Source organism: Thermobia domestica, chromosome 5 (assembly GCF_964235325.1).
Source record: "Thermobia domestica chromosome 5, izTheDome1.hap1.1, whole genome shotgun sequence".
Lineage (NCBI taxonomy): Eukaryota > Metazoa > Arthropoda > Insecta > Zygentoma > Lepismatidae > Thermobia > Thermobia domestica.
The window spans coordinates 246597849-246620807 of record NC_137458.1 but is presented as its reverse complement, the minus strand read 5'-3'; the positions used below and the strand labels follow the sequence as shown (position 1 = coordinate 246620807).

The following is a 22959-nucleotide window of genomic DNA, read 5'->3' as shown; positions in this document are numbered from 1 at the left end:
GCTGCCGCTTTTCTCAAAGGACGTGGATTCGAAGAAAACTGAGAGTTTCATAACAACCCCAAAGCTCCTTGTCCAGTTCCTGTTTCGATTCTTTTATGCATAGTAACAAGTCTCCAATATTTGAATCTGCAAAATTCAACACAAACTGGAAGAACAGCAATAACTATTAAGATTTTGAACACAAGTACTCACCATTAACAATTTATTGGGGACACATCCATGTCATTTCTTGGAGAAATTAAAATAGCGTACGAACGTAAATATTTAATTTTACTCTATATATAAGCACGTGAAACAAACTGAATAAATTAACCATTCATTTACATAACTAAGTGATAGGTTGCATATCAATTTATCGGAAAATGGTTCCCCAAAGCACGCATGTAACAATTTCATGCATATGTTTCAACAACCAATTGTCATCGTCCTCAGTGCGCGTTTCTTGGGTAGTCCCACTGCGTGTAGAACTTTATTTCGATTACTTTTTTTCATTGTAGAAATGGTGGGTAAGATTCTGGAGATGGTAGAAAAGTGAAGGGAAGAAAATTCATGGCTTCGCATGTCATATTTCTATGCAACGGTTACGTTAGTATAGCTTAAGAGATACACTTCCTTCAAGTTTCCCTTCCTTACTCGAGTTTTTCTTCTAAGTCGCGCTGGCGCAGGAGTCGATATGAGCCAAGCTCTCCCTAGAGTCCCGTTGGACTTCAGGTAAGATTTTTTTCAATTCTCAGGAGTAAAGGTCCATAGTAGCCTCCCGTAAGAAAAAAAATATATTTACGCTAAGAGTGGTAGAGCGCTCACCTCTTGTATAAAGGGTTCCTGATTCGATTCTAGTTCGCGCCAAGTAGACTTTGTAGTGGAGAAACCATGTGGGTAGATTTTCTTGGGGTTCTCCCGTTTGTTCATTATCATCATCTTCACCTCCCTTAGTTTCGAAGCATAATAGTGCAAGAGTAAATTAAAGAAAATAAAAATTATTCTAAAATATTCATTATGTTCATGTGAACCCTGAATTTAAATGGGCTTGTCAGGTAAAAGATGCCTGTAAATTATACCTGTTCTATGCTACTTTGTTAGTACCACTTTACTTGATTTGAAAAACTGGTACAGATGTCCAACCGAATGAATGGTAGTTACTTCTTAAACCTGTGTAGTTTTTGCACCTCACCTGTACTGAAAAATTCTTGTCAGTTGAATGGAATCCTGTAGGTTATAAATCTTTGTCCAGCATATTTGTGAATGTCACTGCACTTGACATAATGAAACTGTGTGAATGAGCCACTGAATCACTTTGACGAAATTCTTAAATCTGTATTGTTTTTCACCTCAGCGGTGGAATACAACTAAAGTTATAGCAATACTGGAAGGTGTATAAGTTATATAGGGCCTATATCTGTTCTACTGTAAATATTCAACTCAAATTGTAAGTGTTCGAACAATAACTTTATTTTTCAGTTGTTTGCTAGCTTTAAACATGTTCCAGTGCAAGAATACTCAGAATATCACACTCCATAAAAGATCTTGATTTTTTTTTTCCTGAACCCTACATTTGTTTAAAAATGCGTGAGAAAATAAAGTGATGTCGATAAATCGCTTAGGTTTATGCATCATAACATGTTTCCCAAAATGACGCCAGTTTAAAGATATTATATATATGATAATTCGACAAAATAACTAGCTGTACATCATTAAAGGATAGGTTCGGTTCGATTATTCCATGTGATTCAGTGTGTCACTGGATATTATTTTATTCCGCTTATCTTAGTGTAAATAATATACTATTCCATTCTAGTAGTATTTGCTTGGTGCATTCCTACTAATTGTGAACAGGTTTATATCATGCCATAAAAATTAGTGTTTTCACAAAACATGCACCAACCTCTGTTAAGTGGTACTAAAAGCAAGCTTTGTATTTATTCTACTTTAGGAGAGCGTGAAGTTGGTGGGTCTGCGCAGGGAAGTATCCATAGGAATAAGGCGCGTTAGCTACGGTGGGTATGCACATAAACGAAAGTCTATTGGTAACGTTAGTGTGTGCGTAAGCCGCTTCCAATGTGCATTTGACGTACTTATATATCATAAAAACACTTTCTCAGTGTCTTGCTTTTAACGTTCACTAGATATTGGTACAATTCCGTGATTACCAAGCACTTTTTTTTTTAATGTTACATCTATTGATTATGATCTATGATTGATCTATACATGATTTACATTCGCTCCACGATGAAAGAAATCTCTGAAATTTGAACACATTACGGATTGGTCCGGATTCTGCCTTAAATGTAGATTCCAGGCATCGGAGCGAGTATCTTTTTCATCTAAAAGTATCTTTTTTGGCCAAAGTCTCTATCAGTATCTATTTTTGGAACATTAGTATACTAAGTTTTTTTATTGTTGTTGTTTTTTTTTTATCCTTACTTAGTCATATTTTTTGGATTGTAGCCAATGTACTAGAAAATGTCAGTAATTAAATAGAAGAAAATAATAATGATGATGAATAGAAAATCGCATAAATACACGGTAATAAATATAGTCAGTGTGTGTGTTTGTATGGGAGGTTAGAGGGCATTTCTCAATCCTAAGTCTAAAAAATCACAGTAGCTGCAGATATATCAGAACTGTAGCAAGAGCACTATCTGTAGCAGTGCCAGATGATCAACTTGCTGACGAATGGAAATGTCTGCAGCTTGCCACAGACTTCGGAAGGCTCTTGAGAAAGGTGACCTGAAGGAAGCACAAATCGCTCAAAGGATGTTGGAAGGTGTCATGTCATTGAAAAAAGAGGAATGCAAAGAGCACAAGGACATTCAAGCTCTTCAGAAAAGTGTTGAAAAGAAGAAATGCTCTAATTACATCTTTTTTTAATGCAGTCAAAGAAGAACTGAAATTTATCCAAATGCGAAGGTCTTACTGCTCATGAGATGTCAAATCATAATGATGTTATTGTATCTTTGAAAAAAGCCAATCCTCATCCGGCACCAGAAATGAAAGCTTTGTACTATTGAAGTCTTTACAGCAGAGTTGTCCCTAAGCTTTCTTTATATATGTTCGAAAATTTAAAATGTCTTCAATCATTTGCGAAGATTGGAAAATAGGTAAATATATATATATATATATTATTTCTGGTCTTGACCGGCATCTTGGTTGGGGTAAATTACTATAAAAAAATGTTACATTTTGTAACTTATGACTGAAAGTTGATTTGTGAAGTTTCTTATCAGAGGCGGGTTGGTCTACAAAGTCTCCTTTTTTGCTTTATTTAGTCTACGAGGTCTCCTTTTGTGCTCCATTTGGTCTACAAATTAGCTATTTTCAATGCCATTAGACGCTCCGATGCCTGAGGTTCATTTCTCGTATAGCCTCTGTGCTGAAAAGGAACGCTAAACTCAAAGCAACCAACCAGTGACTTACATGCTAAATCTGCGTTAAAATCGGGACATTTACCTTATGTTTGTTTCGTAGTAAAATGGTAATAGAGCGAACTTTTCATTGATGTGTGTATGATGATAAGTGAGTTAGATGCTTGCTGCCCACGTAAGTATTTCTAAAGTAACAGATTTCCTGTAATTTTAAAAAATGTGACCCGATATTCTTAATATGCATCTCGTCTTCAAAACTTAACTTGCGGAATTTTATGCTGCGATCACGGGGTTAGGTTCTCTGTTTACAGAACTTTCCAAAACTTGTTCTTTGGAATTTAATTCTCATATCAGATGAATCCAACTCTTTTTGATTATTAATTTTAGTATTATTATTTTCCGTCGTGTAAGGCACTCCATTTACTTTTAATGACAGGCAGTCTGGCGACTAGATGGTCACACTAGACTTGCCAATAGATCGTCCACGCTCAGAGGTTCCGTTATGTACGTTTATGGAGTTACCTAATGTGCCCTATCCACATGCAAAAAGTAATTCCTGTAGAGATCATATTATAAGCTGTATCTTGCTCATGTACAATCCCAATCGGCAAGAAACCTAACGACCTATGAAATTGGGCTGGTTCATATATACTGATAATTACATAGATATTTCTGATTATTCAAAGTTATCCTCCTCGAAATATATTTCTTCGTCAGTGCTAATTGAGAAAAGAAAAAAAATTAAGCTGCTGAACACAACATATAGGTAATAGAAAACTTTATTCACATGGAATAAATAAATTCTTGAACATTATGTGAAATTTCTAATTTTACGTCCCATGATTCCTGTGGGCTAAACGAAGCAGATACTTGTTAATATTGAATGAAAATGTAGCAGAAAACTGAAAACCTCAAAAACCCCACAAGAACGAAGTTGTCTATCACAAACTAACATAACGCCATGGAACCACGGACAACTTTCGGTAGAGTTGCTTTACCACTGAGCCACCGTGAGCGCTATATGAGTTGGAGGAAATTTAGTGAACACTAGTAACAATGTGAAGTGTTCAAGATTTAATTTTTGTTCTCAGTTGACACTGACGAAGACAATGGTGGTTCGTTGAAATAGTTCGTCGCTCTCTATGGTGCTGTAAGATGCTTATAGATTAGTTTTTTTTTTTAATAATTATTTTGACATGAGTTTATCTTTGTGAAGTAGTAAGTTTCCATATATATTTGGCGAATCTTCCGTGTAAGAAAGCGGCAACCTTCCATATTTACCCCCTCCTCTGATAGTACGTCCATTTTTGGTGTCTCTTATGCATCTTCAGTATTATACCACACTACGTTGCCTGGTTAATCTTTCAAAATCCCTGCTGGAGCTCTGATAGTCACCTTTGATATTAATATTTTGTCAGTCTCTTGAACTGTATAGTATTTTTGTGTACCAGTTGAATTTTACGCACCCCAACCAAACACTGGATCGGATTTCATAGGGCATAATAGGTCGTTTACATTTAAAGATTACAGAGATAGCAATATTGCCTTTGCATTCGACAAAAGCTCCATCGTATCCCTAGTTTACTCCTCTTTGTAAATTATGTCGGTACGATAGCCCACCTTACTACGTCACAAGAAATTAAATTTCATGCCTCATATCAGCATTTTTCATTCTTTTTTTTTTTCGTGGACATTGAGAAAAAAAGAGTTTCATTTTATAGTTTTTTAGTAGTATAGGAGGAGGAGGGGGAGCAGGAGGAGGTGGTGGTGGTACACTGCTCTCGATCTGTGGGGCTATTATTTATTTCAATAGAAATCCAATTATGTACCCTAAAGAATTTTCAGCTTTACACAGGTTAGAATTAACCAAGGAAACTGCCTGATATTTTTATAGACAACTTGTTTTAATGTCCAAATCTCTTCGATCTTCGGAGTAATGAAATGAAATGAATCGCTACTAATTGTTTATATTAGCCCCACTTTCAAACTTGCTAATCATTTCACTGTTTTGTTCCCAACGTGATATAATGTATGCTACCGGTAGGGTAGTGATAAGCATAGTGCAAAATTCTTGGGGTTGGGGTGAACCATTTTGTTATCAAATCCGTGGGATATTTTCCTGCCGAGACTATGAGCCTAAGAAGTACTCGGTCCTTATGCATTTTGGAAGAACATGAATAACGGGGAATGCAGAAGCGTCCATGCGCAAATTTGTGGCCAAACCAACATGTGTCAACCAAGATTCTTCCTGTGACAGATTATTAACCCTACTATGACATCCTGTATAACATTAGGATGATCACTTTATTACAAGAACATTAATTGATGTTTTAATTGTAATATTATGATTATTATCTATTACACCAAAAGCAGTCCACTGGTTAATATGATGTACCGTATACCAAAAAGGTTCAGAAGCAATCTCAAGCTAGTAGACATACGTTAACTAAGGTGTTTGGTGTACCAAAGCTCCTTTATATAATTACCTTGTCCTTCTGTCCGGGAGACAAAAACTCTCAAGAACTTCTTGACCAATCAGTACCAAATTTGGTGAAAATTTAGGCTAAAAGTTAGAAATTTATTTCTTTTCTATAGCCGATACTTCAACCGCAAATAGTAAAAATTAGCCATTTCGGGATTTTAACGTTGATCGCTTTAGAGCTTTAAAAAAAAAGTAATAGATGTGGTTTCCTGCAATCGGTTAAGCGTCTCAACAATACATTTCATTCCCATTCTTAAGTTTTTACTCGAACCGGAAATGGTAGAAATCGACTATAACTTACGGTTTCAACATTAATCCACACAGAACAAAAATGCTGAGAAATAGCAAGAAGCGGTTTTATGGAATCGATTTACTTTTCTAAGAATAGATATTATCATCTCTCTTTAACTCCCTTTTCAAACCGGATGTGGTAGAAATGAGAATTGTTATTGATTCTTATAGAGCATAAACGATAACAGATATTCAAGAACGGTTTCCTGTAATCCGTTAAGCGTTCCAAAACTATATTCTGTCTACTCTGTTTCAGAAATCAACTACTTCCGATTTAAATTGGAACGTTATAGAGTGAAAACGGTAACAGATAGCGAGAAGCGGATTTCTGTAATCAATTGAGCGTCTCTAGAATACATTTTAAATCCACTCTAATCTCTATTAAAACCGTAAGTGGCAGAAAATCATCTACTTCCTTTTTTAACGTTGATCGCTATACAGTAGAAATAGTAATATATAGCGAAAAGCAGTTTTCGCGAGTTATGTTTAGATGGGGGGGAGGGGAGGTCAAAAGTAAGTAAAAAATCAGATTTATAGAAAAAATAACTTGATGTTACATAAGGGTAATTTGATAGGTTAATGGAATAAAAAATACACTGTATGGAAATGAAATATGCGAAAGACTATAGGGACTATTGGTAATTAGCGGAAGTGTACGTAAAGATGTATGCATACAGTGATGCAAGCACTGGTTAAACCTAACCTAACCCGAAGACAACCTGAAATCAGCTTAACATTTTTCTCAAAAAAGGCTACCTCCCCTTTCCTTAAACTAAACATATGCTGTTTTCTCTAATCAATTAAGCGTCCCAAGAATAGGCCTATATTGCGTCTCTACTCTAATATTTACTAAAACCGGAAGGAGTATAAATCTGTACAACTTCCTGTTTAAATAATAATTGAGAAAATATTACACCATACAAACCAAACTCCTTCACGTGATGTACACGTGACACTGCTACATGTTTTTGTATCTGCTTCCAGGAATAACAACAAGCCTGTTTGCGATCGACATTAATACATTTACCACAAAGCCGATATTTCTACTACCTCCAAATTGCCGTAACACAGGACAGGACACTGCTCACGACATCGTGTATCGGGAACTGCTACCAGCAGGTCAGAGCATCAATGCAACTGTGTACTGCCAGCAGTTGAACCGTGTTCAAGAAAAACTCAAAACTCTAGAGCCAGTACTTCTGAATCACAAAGGGGTCCGCCTGTTACAGGACAATGCTAAACCCACGTGGCTAGGATGACCAGGGACACCATTCTATGCCTTGAATGGGAAACACTATTGCATCCGCCATACTCCCCGGACATTGTACCGTCCGATCATCACCTGTTCCATTTTTAAGATACGTAATCACTTTTGAGGATGCCAGTTCAAATCCCTAGTACTGGTGCAAAATACACTTGATACCTTCTTCGCTTAACGGCCCACCAAGTTCTACCGCGATGGAATCCATGGCCTTCCAGAACGTTGGCAGAAGGTCATCGATGCTGATGGGGACTAGTTTTGATCTTCCAGGTACGTCTTAGGTGACATATCAACGTTGGAAAGTGGTGGGTGAAAAAGCGACAGAACTTTCTTGGTTATCTTTATAAAATAATGGTGCGTCTACACTAGATCGAATTTGTCAACATTTTACTGTAAGTTCATTCACATTTTCAATATTCACTCACAAATTCTACCAACACGAAAGTTGATCAACACTGGGTTGTGACACTGAACATTATGCATGTTTACAGAAAATGTGCAACAAAATTTCATCTCCAAATTTCTTGTCTTGTCTTGTCTTCTTCACCATAATTGGTGTTAATTATTCTGAAGATCTAGATGCACCCATGGAATTTTGTGCAACGAATGTGCTTACTGCTTGATGTTAATTATTATTTTGTTTGGAATGAATGACTTTTTTTTCCACTTTTTTTTATGTTATTTTTTTATAAGTTTAGATTGGTCTGAATCATGAATTGGATAAGATAGCTTAATATATCAACATCTTTTGAATATAATATCATACTAATGTTAACTGACAGAGTTTGCATAGTTTTTACTAATTGTTGACAAAAAATATTTCTATTTTTATTAAATAGTTCGCACTGAAATATCAAATGATTGATCGGACCATGATCTTTTTCACACCAACATAGATTATTCTCTCTTTTTTTTTTTTTTTTTTTTTTTTTTTTTTTTTTTTTTTTAATTTGATGTAGTTTTATTGGAGTTAATATTGTATGAAGAAACATTCGGATGAGTAGTATCGTTTTGTATATTTACCATTTTTCTATGATATTGTATAACGGTTTATCGTTGATCTCCATTAATTCCCAATAGTGTTTTCCAGGACCAAGTCTAATTTTGTTTTTCCATAAGTCTATTTTCCTTTTTTGTTGTTGTTTAACTATATACTTGAAATTGTGAAATGGAAGTTTTATGTTGTATCTAATGCCAGTTGTAGTCGCTTTTCTTGATAGTTCATCCACTGATTCATTAAATTTTATGTCTACATGACCCTTGTAGTAATTTGTGAAGTATATATTTAGTGATTATTGTATCTGCAAATTATAAGTTTGGCATGACAATATCAGTAATTTTCATTGTCCGTTGATATTGTTACGATTTCACGACTAGCATACAATTGGCAAAGAAATTATATTTAATCATAAAAGGTGGAACACATGGAGTTAACATGGACTCAAAAAATACATTAATTCAATTAATTGAACTAAACACAGATTACTCAGTCTTCTAATAATAGCTGAATGATTATAATAACAGAACTATATAAAAAAAAAGACCCACACAATGAGAAACATTATTAAATTAAACTTGAAAAATATAAATATATCTAATTTGTGTTCCGAGCAATAAAATTAAACATGATATTAGGTAAATTTACATACGTATTAGCTGATTTCACGAACTATCACACAGCTATCAAATTTACACACAAAACAATCAAATGTTCAGATTTACTTTAAAGGGATCTAAAACGAACACGGTTACTAGCTCCAATATTTTTAAGAATTTGGTTCTCAGTTTATTATGATAGCTATATGTATGCAGGTTTCACTCACTGATAGTTCTAGAATAAAATTTTGTACTAGTTAAGTGCTGGTCAGAATATACTGAATACTGTAATATAAACTTTTATATAATCAATTATAATGCCATACTGCTTCTGACAATTTTGCATTGCCTTGTCTGATAGAAATATTAGCTTCAAAAGTTGGAAAGCTTATATTTCTTCTTCCGGTAGTTTAAATAGTTCTGCTTTAATTTAATTGCAAACTGATAACAGAAAAAAAAAAAACTACGGCTATTCATGTTTCCATGTGGAGGCTCTGAAGGCAACTGTGTTACCTTATGCCCAGCATAATGTAACATGGCCCGATGCTTTTGAGCACCTTGTATGTTGGTAGAAAATTTTAAAAATTTATTTACAGTGTAAGAGAAACTTTTATTTTATAGTGGAAGAACAGTAGGTCGAGAATTTTGCGTAATTTTAGTACAACAGAGCGTTTCGATAGATAGTATAAGAGGATTACATGATTATTAATTATATTTTATATATTTTACGCATTTATTCATGAATATATTATTATTTTAGACAAATAAGTGTATATTTCAGCTTTTTCAATGGTTTTCAGTTCATTTCTATTCATATTTCGGCATAGGGAATCTTCACAAGAAAGCTAAAAATTTTATTTCGTAAAATCTTCTTCAAAATTCCAAATTAAGAAAGTCAGCCATAATTTCTTCTTGGTGCATCTCTTTGTTTCGAAGTAAAATTATCTGATTGGATAATCCACAATCACAGCTGCGGCTGAGATTTCGGTTCTCTTTGATCTTCGCACAGAAGCCTATCATCCGATCATTACGTCATGATTATCTTCCAATTAGGGATCATCTTCTTGTAACTCTTTGTCTTACGGCGTCAGCCATTTCAGGAGTCAGACGTGCAGTGTTTAACGTCTGCAGAAAAGTGGAATAATTTGTGATCACGTTAAATTGTGTTAAATTTTGCGTTCTGGCGAATATTGGAAATTGTTATCAGAGATAAACGTACGGTGTTTGGTGTTTTAACAGATTATTACTCCAGAAATAGTCCAACTGTGAAGTGACTTCGTATAACATAATGGATACTAGCCTGTAGATTTCTAGTGGTATGGAATGAGCTCCTTAGCAAATTTTGCGTTCTCGATCATCCAGAGAACCTAAGAGAAGCCAGAAGGAGACGGTGAAGGAGAGAGAACTTTGAGTAGTGGTGCAGACATCGAGGAAGAAGAAGTTAAGCCACGCTCGATTGTTCTTTCTGGATAGGTGCTGTAGGAGTTAGTATCCTAAAAAAATGTTTTGAGACCACGTTTTACGAGTTTCCCAGGAATCTCGCGTGGAAGCTTTATCAGGAACTTTTTTTTTTTTGTTATTAATATATCCGTTCAGTCGCTGTGAAGAAGAGGATTCATGTAAGTAAGGAATAGTGAAAGTGAATCTCAATCCAGGTATTTGGCATCAAAATTTCCTTGTTCTGACAAAAGTGTAATATTCGTGATATGAAGCATTAAGTTCGTAAAGTTTCCCTCAACGCCGCACACATGTAGATTCAGGCAATGTGACATCGTGTTTTCATTCGATGGGGGGGGGGGGGGGGAAAGATAGCTAAAATCTCAGCACAGAGCGATTGTTGTAATCTCAAGAAAATGTGTGTACCACACACACATTTTCCCCAGTGATGAAAAGATGTTTTAGATTCCCCGAAATTTAGAAAGTATTCATTTTCGGTAATTCTGCTCAAAATTCAACTTTTATTTATTTTGGCATGTTTTCTTTGGTTTTGAAATAGAATGATTATGAATGTTGAAGATGTAAACAAGTGTCAGTTTCACGGCTACTGTCAAGTGCAAGGGTACATGCTTTTCGCGTACCGATAACTGAAAACTTTCATCAGTAGGCTATACCTACGTAATATTTTAAAAATCTGATACCCATCAAGTTAGAAATTGCAAAATTTTGTTAATTACTAGTAAATATCTTTTTCCTTCTTTTTTTTAAAGAAATTCAATATATTCAGAGTGACACTGATGCGAAAATAACCACTGCGTCTTCGGTAGGATTGTGGTAGCAAAACAAAACAAAATATAGAATGCAAAATAAGTATGGTGCTTTATGAAATATATGTGTGATTTTTTTTTTTAATATATATATGCTTGTCTAGGTTAAGTTAGATTAGTTAGATTAGGGCTTTAGGTTTAAGTGTGATGTCAGTATGTACATGAATGTTTTGCCTGTGCTAGATTGTCATGTGGGTCCGAGCTGAAGAGAGGTCGCGAAGAGCGTAAATCCTCTACGCCGGCCACAATCTCGACGCACAGAGGAGTGTAAGCACCAGAGAATATGTAAACAGAAGCCAATTAAGCTAACCACAACATGTAGGCAGTGAAGTTATTATTTTTCAGTAGTGTTTTGTATTTTCTATTGTGTCCTTTTGTCTGTTTTGCGTGTCGATACAATGTCAATGTTCTAGAAGGCAAGAATATTTCATGAATATTGAAGAATATGAATATTTCGAGAATATGAGCGAAAGTAAAGAATGTTTCGGCTCTGAAAAGTATAGAAATCGATTTTATTAATTTTATTTTGATGGGTATGTCAGTTCAATGTAAAATATTTTCCTGTTAATGAATATTTTGTCCAATAACACATTCATGAATATTTTGGAAAAGAATAAAACTTACTAGCCGTGAACGCATCTTTCTTTTCGAATACTAAATCTAATTAGCTTGTAATTTTAAGAAGTCATAGAAATAGGTAGTCGATGTTTTTGGTATGCATGCGAAGCATGGTCAAAACAGAGAGCAGTATGCATAGAATAAGTTTGCTGGGGAAATGAAACAGCTGTGAAATTCAGGGAAGAGACTTTCCTTAGTGTGACCGAGTTGAAAACAACCGAATCTGTAGAAATTTCTCATTTAATCAGTTTCTATCAAAATCTCAGTTTAGATTTTTTTTTTTTTTAATTACAAAATTCTGTTTTGAGATTTTTTTTTTTTTTCAAATTCAGATAGGGCTTTCACAGACAACATCAAGATCTTCTTTGTGCTCAGTGCCAGCTCCACTCGGAGGTCGGTGTCCTGTGTCTGTAGTCGTGGTTCACAACCTATTTCCGGATGGGATGTGGATGATGAACTGCAGGCCTGGATATCGGACTGTGAGTCGAGATGGAAGAGAGTTTGGAAGCTTTATATTTCGGGCCAAATTTGAGTTCTATTTTCCGTAGATGATTGGCTTGGTGAGTGTATCAGTGACTGTTGATGACGAGCCCATACGGGCCCAGTAGGTTCGGTGTCACTAGTCAATGATACATTCAACATAGCATGTAATCTCAAGGAAAGGGAACATCATACAACAATACAAATAGTCAAATACATTTATTTTATTTTATTTACATATTTTTTTTTTTAAAGTAAAAAATGGCGACCCATTATCCAGGATTTCTGTTGTTTCAATCCTACGCGAGCGCTAAGGAAAACAAACAATCACAGCGAAGTATTTGTAATGGGGATCATTACGACAATCGCTACATTGAATGAAACATGGTCACTTCTGAATCTGTATGTGCGTGATGTTGTGGGAAACAACCTTCATGAAAGTGGAAATGTCTGTGGGTAGCAGATCAAGTAACGAATCTCGTCATCCGAGTGAATACATATGCTGTTCTGACGAAATTGCAGGGTTTAGTGTTTATTGTGACAGCTGTTTTAGATGGGTACATGCCCAGTGTTATGGTTTGTCAGATGAACAAGTGCAGGAGTTAGACAAAAGCAGTGAGCCGTGGCTATGTAAGCCTTGCCTGGCGAAGCAGGTGACAGTGTTGCCACTTCCGAAATCTCCGGAAACTGAGAGTGATGAAGGCGAACGTGGAACGCGGGGTAGTCCGAACAATTCTGACAAGGAGGAAGGAAGTCGAGGAAACGTAGCTTCCGGTCCAAATGTACAATTAACGGACTTTGCGGCCATGATGGAACGCTTCAGTCAAACTTTAACTGTAACCCTAAACGAAAAATTTGAAAAAGTAGACAATAAATTCCAGGCGATGAGCAATCAGGTAGATAGTAAATTCCAGGACATGAATGAAAAATTCGATAATGTAAAGTTTGAGTTGTTACAAACGATTAATGAAAAAGTAGCCCATGTGAACGAAGACGTAGAGGCTGTTAGGTCGGAAGTTCGCGATTTATATACCTCTGTTGGGAACTATCAGAATAAAATAGACGCGCGGGTAGATGCCGTTGAGGAAGGTCTCCGGTTATCGGTTGAAGCGCAGAATCGACGATGTGACGACTTGACAAAGGAGTTCTCACATCTCGAACTCAGTACCCAAAGGTCGTGTCAGGCACTTGAAGCCAGGATTCAGACGTTAGAGGGAAAACAAAACCAAAGAAAAGATAAACGGTGTAGTCGTAAACGAGCGCGAGACTTTGTTGGCGGTGATGAAATCGAGTCTGACGGGACCGAGTCAGACATCCAAGTGGATGTACCGGTCTCTTCAGTTGGGGAGACTCGTACTGTTCCCACGGTGACTGTCTCTGTCTGTCAGCCGACCAACATTCACGGCACAAATGTCCTTCCCTTTGAATTATCTACACGTACGTTGAACTTAAACAAGTCGCATACGTCCTGTGTTGAGACAATAGGTTGTCAGGCGTTGTCCAGGAGGTCGAATCCATTGTTAGTTTCGCCTCAGGTGTCAGGATTTTCCAATCCTAGTTGTCGGTTGAACCATTTGGTGTCCTCTAGTAATGTAGCAGACATGACTCCTTCGTGTGCTGGAGTTCAGGAGGGAATGTGTGGTCACGCGGTGGTATCAATGCCAGACAACTTAATTTCTGGACAAAATTACCAACACTATTCCATTTTCGGTCAAAATCACTTGGGTGCAAAGAGCCCCGTCGTTGGCCACAATTCTCCCGTGAACCCCAGTAGAAGCGAGGAAGGCTTTGGCAAGCGAACGCTAAATTTAAGACTTTCTGAATTAAATCACTTACCCACATTTTCTGGTGAATACGGTTTGGCTAGAACATTTCTAGAAAATTTGGAACAAACTTTTAAGGTAATTTCGGCATCAGAACACGAACGTCTAACCTTGGTACCTTGTTGCTTAACAGCTGGGGCCAAGACATGGTTCCAGACTGTATGTCAAGACATTAATAGTTATGCGGATTTTGTGCGTCTGTTCCGAGAACACTATTTTTCGGCGAGAATGGAGAGGTTGCAAAAGAAGTTCATTCAGGGAATGAAATACGATCGAGCGAAGTACAGCCGATTAACGGACTTCGCGTGGAAAATTGTAGCAGAATATTATGCTGTGGCACAACACCCGGATGAAACCGAACTGATTGAGATAGTCTTGGATTGCTTACCAGCTGGTGATGCCAAGTTGTTGAGGGCTGTTGAGCCAAAGAACATTCAACACCTTATGGTGAAAATAGCTGAGATAGAGGGACATCCAGAGCCTAGTGAACCGGTCACGGATAAGAAGTTTAGACGCTTTCAGGTGCGTCAGGCGAAAGTCGTCAAAAAGACAGAAAAGTCAGGGAAACAAACCACCAAAGATACTTCGTCTCAGACGGAGGAAGACGAAAGCAAGAGGAAGGAAGGAAGTTCCAATGGCAAAGGAGATGACCGATTTTCCGGAAACCGGGGTCGAAGAAGAAATTTTCAGTCTCGAAGACCATGGCCCAATCAAGGAAGACCGAATTGGGTAAGAGATGGTAATGGAAATCGGAATGCTCCGTATGGGTACAACCAACGCTACTATCCAGCAGCGATGAGTTATGGGTATCCGCGGGGTACATCTCAGACATGCGCGCCAAACGCGATGAACTCAGCAGGAGCGCAAGCCTATCCGGGATACGCGCCGAATTTACTTCCTGGAGGGGGAGTGGCGGCTCCCACGTCCACTTCTTCCCCGGGAGTGAACATGGCGATGTCCACTGGATGGCCTCCGCAATACACGACATTCGTACCTACGATGGCTCAGCCACCGGAAACGAACGGGAATAGTTTGGGAAATGCATACCGCAGCCCTCATTAGGGGAGAGTGTGGACTGCGGTGTGGATTCCTCAACTCCCCAGAAAGAACAAGATCGGTTCGCGAGTAGTCAAAATTCCCATTTGGTAACAACCTCGTTCGATTTTAATTCTAACCTTCCAAATTCGAAATTCAATGTTTTGGCAGATTCCGAAAATCGGGAAACAAAATTGGGCACGCCTCTGTTCTCGATTCGTTTCGTGATCGACGAGAAGGAGTGTGACTCCAGTGCGGGAAAAGGTATCCTTTTAACGTATCCTTCGCCCACGTTAAGTTGTTCAGTTGGAAGTCTAACTCTAGTTTGCATTCTGGATTCTGGAGCGGACACGAATTTGTTGTCTGGAGACGTTTGGAGGAGGATCAAGGAGATTTATCCGTCAGCTAAACTTCGTCCAAAATCCAACATTTCATTACGAGGTTTCGCAGGAGACGAATCTTTTCAAGTCAAGGGTTTTCAAATTCTAAATTTCACGATTCAAGGTTACGTTTTCGAGGTTCCAGTATATGTGATTCAGAAATTGAAAACAGATTGCATTCTAGGTTTTCCCTTTTTCATTCGGTATCATGTTCTTCTAAATTGTAAAACGAAAGAAGTCTCTCTTGAGACTGATTCTGGTCAGACCATCTCCATCAACATGGAAAAGCAGCATTGTTGTCGAGTCACAGTTGCGGAAGTATCATCAGATGAAGAGGAAGACTCTTTGTACCAACCAGCTATTTCGGAAGAAGATATTCAAAATTTTGTTTCTCAGAGAACTGATTTGGATTCGGATTCTAGGAATCGTTTATTTTCTTTGTTAATCAGGTTTCGTTGTCTTTTTACAGAGAATCCCAGAGTCGTGAAGGTTGAGCCGTATAGAATACAGCTTTCAGACGACGTTCCCGTGGTAGGAAAGTTGTATCCTGTACCTGTTCACCTCCAGAAAGAATTTGAGCAAGTGCTGGACAAATGGTTAAAACTCGGAATCATCATAGAAGGTCCTTCACCTTACAGATGCCCTGTTCATATTGTGCGTAAGGCGTCTGGAGAGCTAAGGCCTGTAGTTGATTTGCGTGGTATCAATGAGCGTGTGATTGCACCAAAGATTCAAGTCGAACCGATCTCTGATCTAATCGCGCGAGTCAGTGGTGCAACCATTTTCACCTCATTGGACTGTACGCAGTCATATCACAGTGTCCCGATCCATCCAGACTCTTACAAATACGTCAGTTTCATTTACAAAGGTCGTCAGTATCAAATGACACGTCTAACCATGGGTTTGAAATCATCTCCGGCAGTTTTCCAATCAATCATGCATACTTTTTTCGGCTTAGAACCTTTCAAAAACTTTCTCATTGTATACCTTGATGACGTCCTTTGTTTTTCATCATCTATTGACGAACATTTTCAGCATTTGGAAAAGGTCTTTGAAACTCTCCGTTCGGCAAATCTTTCGCTCAATTTTCAAAAGTGTAATTTCCTTCAATCACAAATTCCTTTTCTTGGCCACATAATTTCAGGATCTTCAGTCAAAATTAATCCCAAAAGTAACGAGGCCATCCGTCACTTTCCTCTGCCGCGGACTAAGAAAGCTTTACGAAGGTTTCTTGGTCTCGTGGGATGGCGAAAGCGACATTTTCCTGACTTTGCGGGGTTAACAGCTCCATTTTATGATCTTCTGAAAAAGGACCGAAAGATTGAATACTCTCCGGAGTTACTGGAAAAATTCGATCAGTTGAGAGAACTTTTAAGTAGTCCTCCCGCACTTGCGCAACCGGACTTCAATCTTGATTTTCATTTGTACAGCGATGCATCTGCGGAGTCGTTGGCCGGCTATGTGGCGCAATATCCCCCGGGACAGGATGATCCGGAGGTTATTGCATATGCGAGTCGGCGAATAAAACCGCACGAGGCCTCGTTGTCGGTGTTCCAGTTGGAATTAGCTGCAGTTCTTTTCCTCTGCGAAAAATTTTCATACTTCATATTAGGTCGTCGGACTACGGTCCACTGTGACAATGCTGCCGTCACGTATGCTTTCAGTTTAAAGAACCTAGATGCTCGAACAACTCGTCTTCTGCTTAAACTGCAACGCTTTGATCTTCAGTTCATTCACATCAAAGGCACGGACAATGAAATCGCAGACCTGTTGAGTCGCTATCCTCCAGAGATTCCTCAGGCAGAAGAGGATCATTTTGTAAATTTCTTGACCGCGGAGGACACGGATTTCTTGAATGTCGCGGAACTGAAGCGAGAACAGCGGAAAGATCCGTATTGTAGAAAACTACATGCCATTTGGAAGGGTTGTCAAAACAATACTAGGGTACGTGTGGAGAATAATTTAGTTTACGTCAGAAATTCTCAAAATTCTGTTTGGTTGCTGGTCATTCCTTCCAGCTCAGTGAAAAATATTGTTTCGGCAATTCACAACAAAGGCCATTTTGGAGTGAAGCGATGTTTGTCGTTCGCTAAGGCCATGTTTCATTGGAGAGGTATGCGTGAGACTTTTACAAAGTATATTCAAGAGTGCCTTCTTTGTGCACGAACCAAATACTCCTACAGGGTGATTAGAAAGGAGCCCTGTCATGTTGAGGCGTCTTCTTCCTTTGAGAAACAATGCCTCGACCTGGTCGGGCCTCTTCCTAAGAGCCAGGGATATAAATATATCTTGTCCATCCTGGACGTCTACAGTCGTTTTGTGTGTTTCTTCCCTCTTCGGACGGCACACGCAAGAGAGATTGTGGCGGTCCTGGAAAAGAGATATTATTATCAGCTACCATACCCGAAGTATTTGGTGAGTGACCAAGGTCCGCAGTTCTTATCGGGCGTCTGGAAAGAGTTTTGTCAAAAACACCGGATAAATCATATACTTACCACGCCATACCATCCGGCTTCACATGGCATTATCGAACGCAGACATCGTGACCTTCATCGCATTCTCCGCCTATATTGCAGTGACAACCAGTCCAAATGGAGTAATTTTCTAAAAGCAGCCCAAGATTTGTGTAATCACTCTTGGTGTGATGCTCTCGGATGTACTCCAGCGGAGCGTTTCTTAACGTATTCAGCATCCAAGAGCTTCAAGGAAAACTTCATTTGGCCCAAAGAGACGGTGCAAGTAAATGAAGACAAGAAATTTGTAGTTTCTGTTCCGGCAGCAGAACCGAAGAAGGAGAGAAAGCTGCGGAAACAGCAAGACATCGTCACAGAAGGTTCTTTGGTGATGGTGAAAACTCATCATATATCGTCAATACCCAAAAAGGTGTTTGCTAAATTTATGCACACATATGTCGGACCTTACCAAGTGGTATCTGTATCTCGAAATTCGGCGAGATTGCAGACTCTGCAGGGAGAAAACATAGGAGTTCAGAGTTTTGACAATCTGAAACTGTTTCGCTGCTCAGAAGAGAAAAGAAAGGAATTATTAGAAGGATGAAAAAAAAAAAAAAAGAAAAGAAAACTTAGTTTATAGGTTAAGGTTAGGCTTGATTAGAATGTATAGTTGTAATTAGAATTGAGAGAGAGAAAAAAAAAAGGGGGATGTTTTATCTTGTATAGTCTCTAGTAATTTAGTAGTAACAAAAAAAAAAAACTTAAGAAGAACTCATAAGTTCAGATTTTTTTTTTTCTCCGAAGCTCCCGGAGGATGTTACCTTATGCCCAGCATAATGTAACATGGCCCGATGCTTTTGAGCACCTTGTATGTTGGTAGAAAATTTTAAAAATTTATTTACAGTGTAAGAGAAACTTTTATTTTATAGTGGAAGAACAGTAGGTCGAGAATTTTGCGTAATTTTAGTACAACAGAGCGTTTCGATAGATAGTATAAGAGGATTACATGATTATTAATTATATTTTATATATTTTACGCATTTATTCATGAATATATTATTATTTTAGACAAATAAGTGTATATTTCAGCTTTTTCAATGGTTTTCAGTTCATTTCTATTCATATTTCGGCATAGGGAATCTTCACAAGAAAGCTAAAAATTTTATTTCGTAAAATCTTCTTCAAAATTCCAAATTAAGAAAGTCAGCCATAATTTCTTCTTGGTGCATCTCTTTGTTTCGAAGTAAAATTATCTGATTGGATAATCCACAATCACAGCTGCGGCTGAGATTTCGGTTCTCTTTGATCTTCGCACAGAAGCCTATCATCCGATCATTACGTCATGATTATCTTCCAATTAGGGATCATCTTCTTGTAACTCTTTGTCTTACGGCGTCAGCCATTTCAGGAGTCAGACGTGCAGTGTTTAACGTCTGCAGAAAAGTGGAATAATTTGTGATCACGTTAAATTGTGTTAAATTTTGCGTTCTGGCGAATATTGGAAATTGTTATCAGAGATAAACGTACGGTGTTTGGTGTTTTAACAGATTATTACTCCAGAAATAGTCCAACTGTGAAGTGACTTCGTATAACATAATGGATACTAGCCTGTAGATTTCTAGTGGTATGGAATGAGCTCCTTAGCAAATTTTGCGTTCTCGATCATCCAGAGAACCTAAGAGAAGCCAGAAGGAGACGGTGAAGGAGAGAGAACTTTGAGTAGTGGTGCAGACATCGAGGAAGAAGAAGTTAAGCCACGCTCGATTGTTCTTTCTGGATAGGTGCTGTAGGAGTTAGTATCCTAAAAAAATGTTTTGAGACCACGTTTTACGAGTTTCCCAGGAATCTCGCGTGGAAGCTTTATCAGGAACTTTTTTTTTTGTTATTAATATATCCGTTCAGTCGCTGTGAAGAAGAGGATTCATGTAAGTAAGGAATAGTGAAAGTGAATCTCAATCCAGGTATTTGGCATCAAAATTTCCTTGTTCTGACAAACATGTGTGAATATATTTTTCTGGTGTAAGTGTAATATTCGTGATATGAAGCATTAAGTTCGTAAAGTTTCCCTCAACGCCGCACACATGTAGATTCAGGCAATGTGACATCGTGTTTTCATTCGATGGGGGGGAAAAGATAGCTAAAATCTCAGCACAGAGCGATTGTTGTAATCTCAAGAAAATGTGTGTACCACACACACATTTTCCCCAGTGATGAAAAGATGTTTTAGATTCCCCGAAATTTAGAAAGTATTCATTTTCGGTAATTCTGCTCAAAATTCAACTTTTATTTATTTTGGCATGTTTTCTTTGGTTTTGAAATAGAATGATTATGAATGTTGAAGATGTAAACAAGTGTCAGTTTCACGGCTACTGTCAAGTGCAAGGGTACATGCTTTTCGCGTACCGATAACTGAAAACTTTCATCAGTAGGCTATACCTACGTAATATTTTAAAAATCTGATACCCATCAAGTTAGAAATTGCAAAATTTTGTTAATTACTAGTAAATATCTTTTTCCTTCTTTTTTTTAAAGAAATTCAATATATTCAGAGTGACACTGATGCGAAAATAACCACTGCGTCTTCGGTAGGATTGTGGTAGCAAAACAAAACAAAATATAGAATGCAAAATAAGTATGGTGCTTTATGAAATATATGTGTGATTTTTTTTTTAATATATATATGCTTGTCTAGGTTAAGTTAGATTAGTTAGATTAGGGCTTTAGGTTTAAGTGTGATGTCAGTATGTACATGAATGTTTTGCCTGTGCTAGATTGTCATGTGGGTCCGAGCTGAAGAGAGGTCGCGAAGAGCGTAAATCCTCTACGCCGGCCACAATCTCGACGCACAGAGGAGTGTAAGCACCAGAGAATATGTAAACAGAAGCCAATTAAGCTAACCACAACATGTAGGCAGTGAAGTTATTATTTTTCAGTAGTGTTTTGTATTTTCTATTGTGTCCTTTTGTCTGTTTTGCGTGTCGATACAATGTCAATGTTCTAGAAGGCAAGAATATTTCATGAATATTGAAGAATATGAATATTTCGAGAATATGAGCGAAAGTAAAGAATGTTTCGGCTCTGAAAAGTATAGAAATCGATTTTATTAATTTTATTTTGATGGGTATGTCAGTTCAATGTAAAATATTTTCCTGTTAATGAATATTTTGTCCAATAACACATTCATGAATATTTTGGAAAAGAATAAAACTTACTAGCCGTGAACGCATCTTTCTTTTCGAATACTAAATCTAATTAGCTTGTAATTTTAAGAAGTCATAGAAATAGGTAGTCGATGTTTTTGGTATGCATGCGAAGCATGGTCAAAACAGAGAGCAGTATGCATAGAATAAGTTTGCTGGGGAAATGAAACAGCTGTGAAATTCAGGGAAGAGACTTTCCTTAGTGTGACCGAGTTGAAAACAACCGAATCTGTAGAAATTTCTCATTTAATCAGTTTCTATCAAAATCTCAGTTTAGATTTTTTTTTTTTAATTACAAAATTCTGTTTTGAGATTTTTTTTTTTTTCAAATTCAGATAGGGCTTTCACAGACAACATCAAGATCTTCTTTGTGCTCAGTGCCAGCTCCACTCGGAGGTCGGTGTCCTGTGTCTGTAGTCGTGGTTCACAACCTATTTCCGGATGGGATGTGGATGATGAACTGCAGGCCTGGATATCGGACTGTGAGTCGAGATGGAAGAGAGTTTGGAAGCTTTATATTTCGGGCCAAATTTGAGTTCTATTTTCCGTAGATGATTGGCTTGGTGAGTGTATCAGTGACTGTTGATGACGAGCCCATACGGGCCCAGTAGGTTCGGTGTCACTAGTCAATGATACATTCAACATAGCATGTAATCTCAAGGAAAGGGAACATCATACAAAAACACAAATAGTCAATTATTTTATTTATTTATATTATTTAAGTGATTTTTTTTTTTTTTTTTAAGGTAAAAACTGTGTAATTTTTGTCCCTTACAAACAGCCTGACAAATGTAGAACAGAAAACTGTACTGAATTCTAGTTCAAATGCCTGGAACTTCTGAGACATAGCTCGTTTCTCCTTAAACTGTATATTGTCACTTCAACTTCGCTATTTGTTACTAGCGTGTTTTTCTTTTAAAGAATATAATTAGTTGTTGTTCTATGTTACTAATTGCGAACTATTCTATTTTTATACTTGGAAAATCATCTCTAACCGAAGATCATCGTTCCTGAAATCATCTTCAGAGTTGTTGATTTTCTAAATATTGTATTTTGTTTTACAGTGGTGTTCAATTTTAGAAAGTAGTTCAAAATGTTAATCGATATTCTCAGAGTCCAAGTATATTTACGAACGTCGCTATTTGGGAATTCTGTACTCTTCACAATGAGTTTTTTTTTAATGTTGCAAAGTTCACGAATCTAACGCTGTTGTCATTACTTGTCATTACAGACTTTCATTCACCATAATCGGTTTGAAAATATCCTCTCGTTCTATCTTCGCATTGAGATCCCCTAATAGAATTTTCATATGGTATCACAGGAATTTGTCAAATACACGTTTTACTTCGTAAAAACTGTCTTTTATATCGTCATTTTTCTGTTGGGGTATGTACATTTAGAATAATATCACATCACCGACCCTTAAAAATAATAAAAGAAAGTCTATCATTAAGAAATTCAACTCGTTTTATTGCTGATAGTATTCGTTTTTAAACGAAAAACTCTTTCCTAGTTGGGTGATTTTAATTTCCTTTCTGTTCCGTCGTTCTAACTTCTCAGTGGAATAAGTATAAAACGAGTGGTGGTCAAACACCGTGCTCGTTTGTTTTCTCGGGGTTCTTCCGTTTCCTCCCACTTTCTTCATTCCACCATTTCATTCACTTCTCATCATCACCGTCTCCTTTAGCCTAGCCGGCATAATCGTGGAACGTAA

General features: G+C 37.4%; 2 protein-coding genes across 3 annotated transcripts in view; both read left to right on the top strand.

Annotated features, from left to right (window-relative positions):
* LOC145686522 (AP-4 complex subunit beta-1-like) overlaps positions 1–22959 on the top strand; it is a 43449-nt gene that overhangs the window by 4638 nt on the left and 15852 nt on the right. The gene's annotated exons all lie outside the window — the stretch shown is intronic.
* The window catches only part of LOC145686521 (uncharacterized), a 35979-nt gene that overhangs the window by 10306 nt on the left and 2714 nt on the right, over positions 1–22959 (top strand). The window contains exon 2 of one of the 2 annotated variants that reach the window (XM_081759910.1): positions 1931–1994. The exons of the other annotated variant lie outside the window; for it this stretch is intronic. The gene's annotated coding sequence lies outside the window, so the exon portion shown is untranslated. The remainder of the gene's footprint in view (positions 1–1930; positions 1995–22959) is intronic. 2 annotated transcript variants of the gene reach the window in all.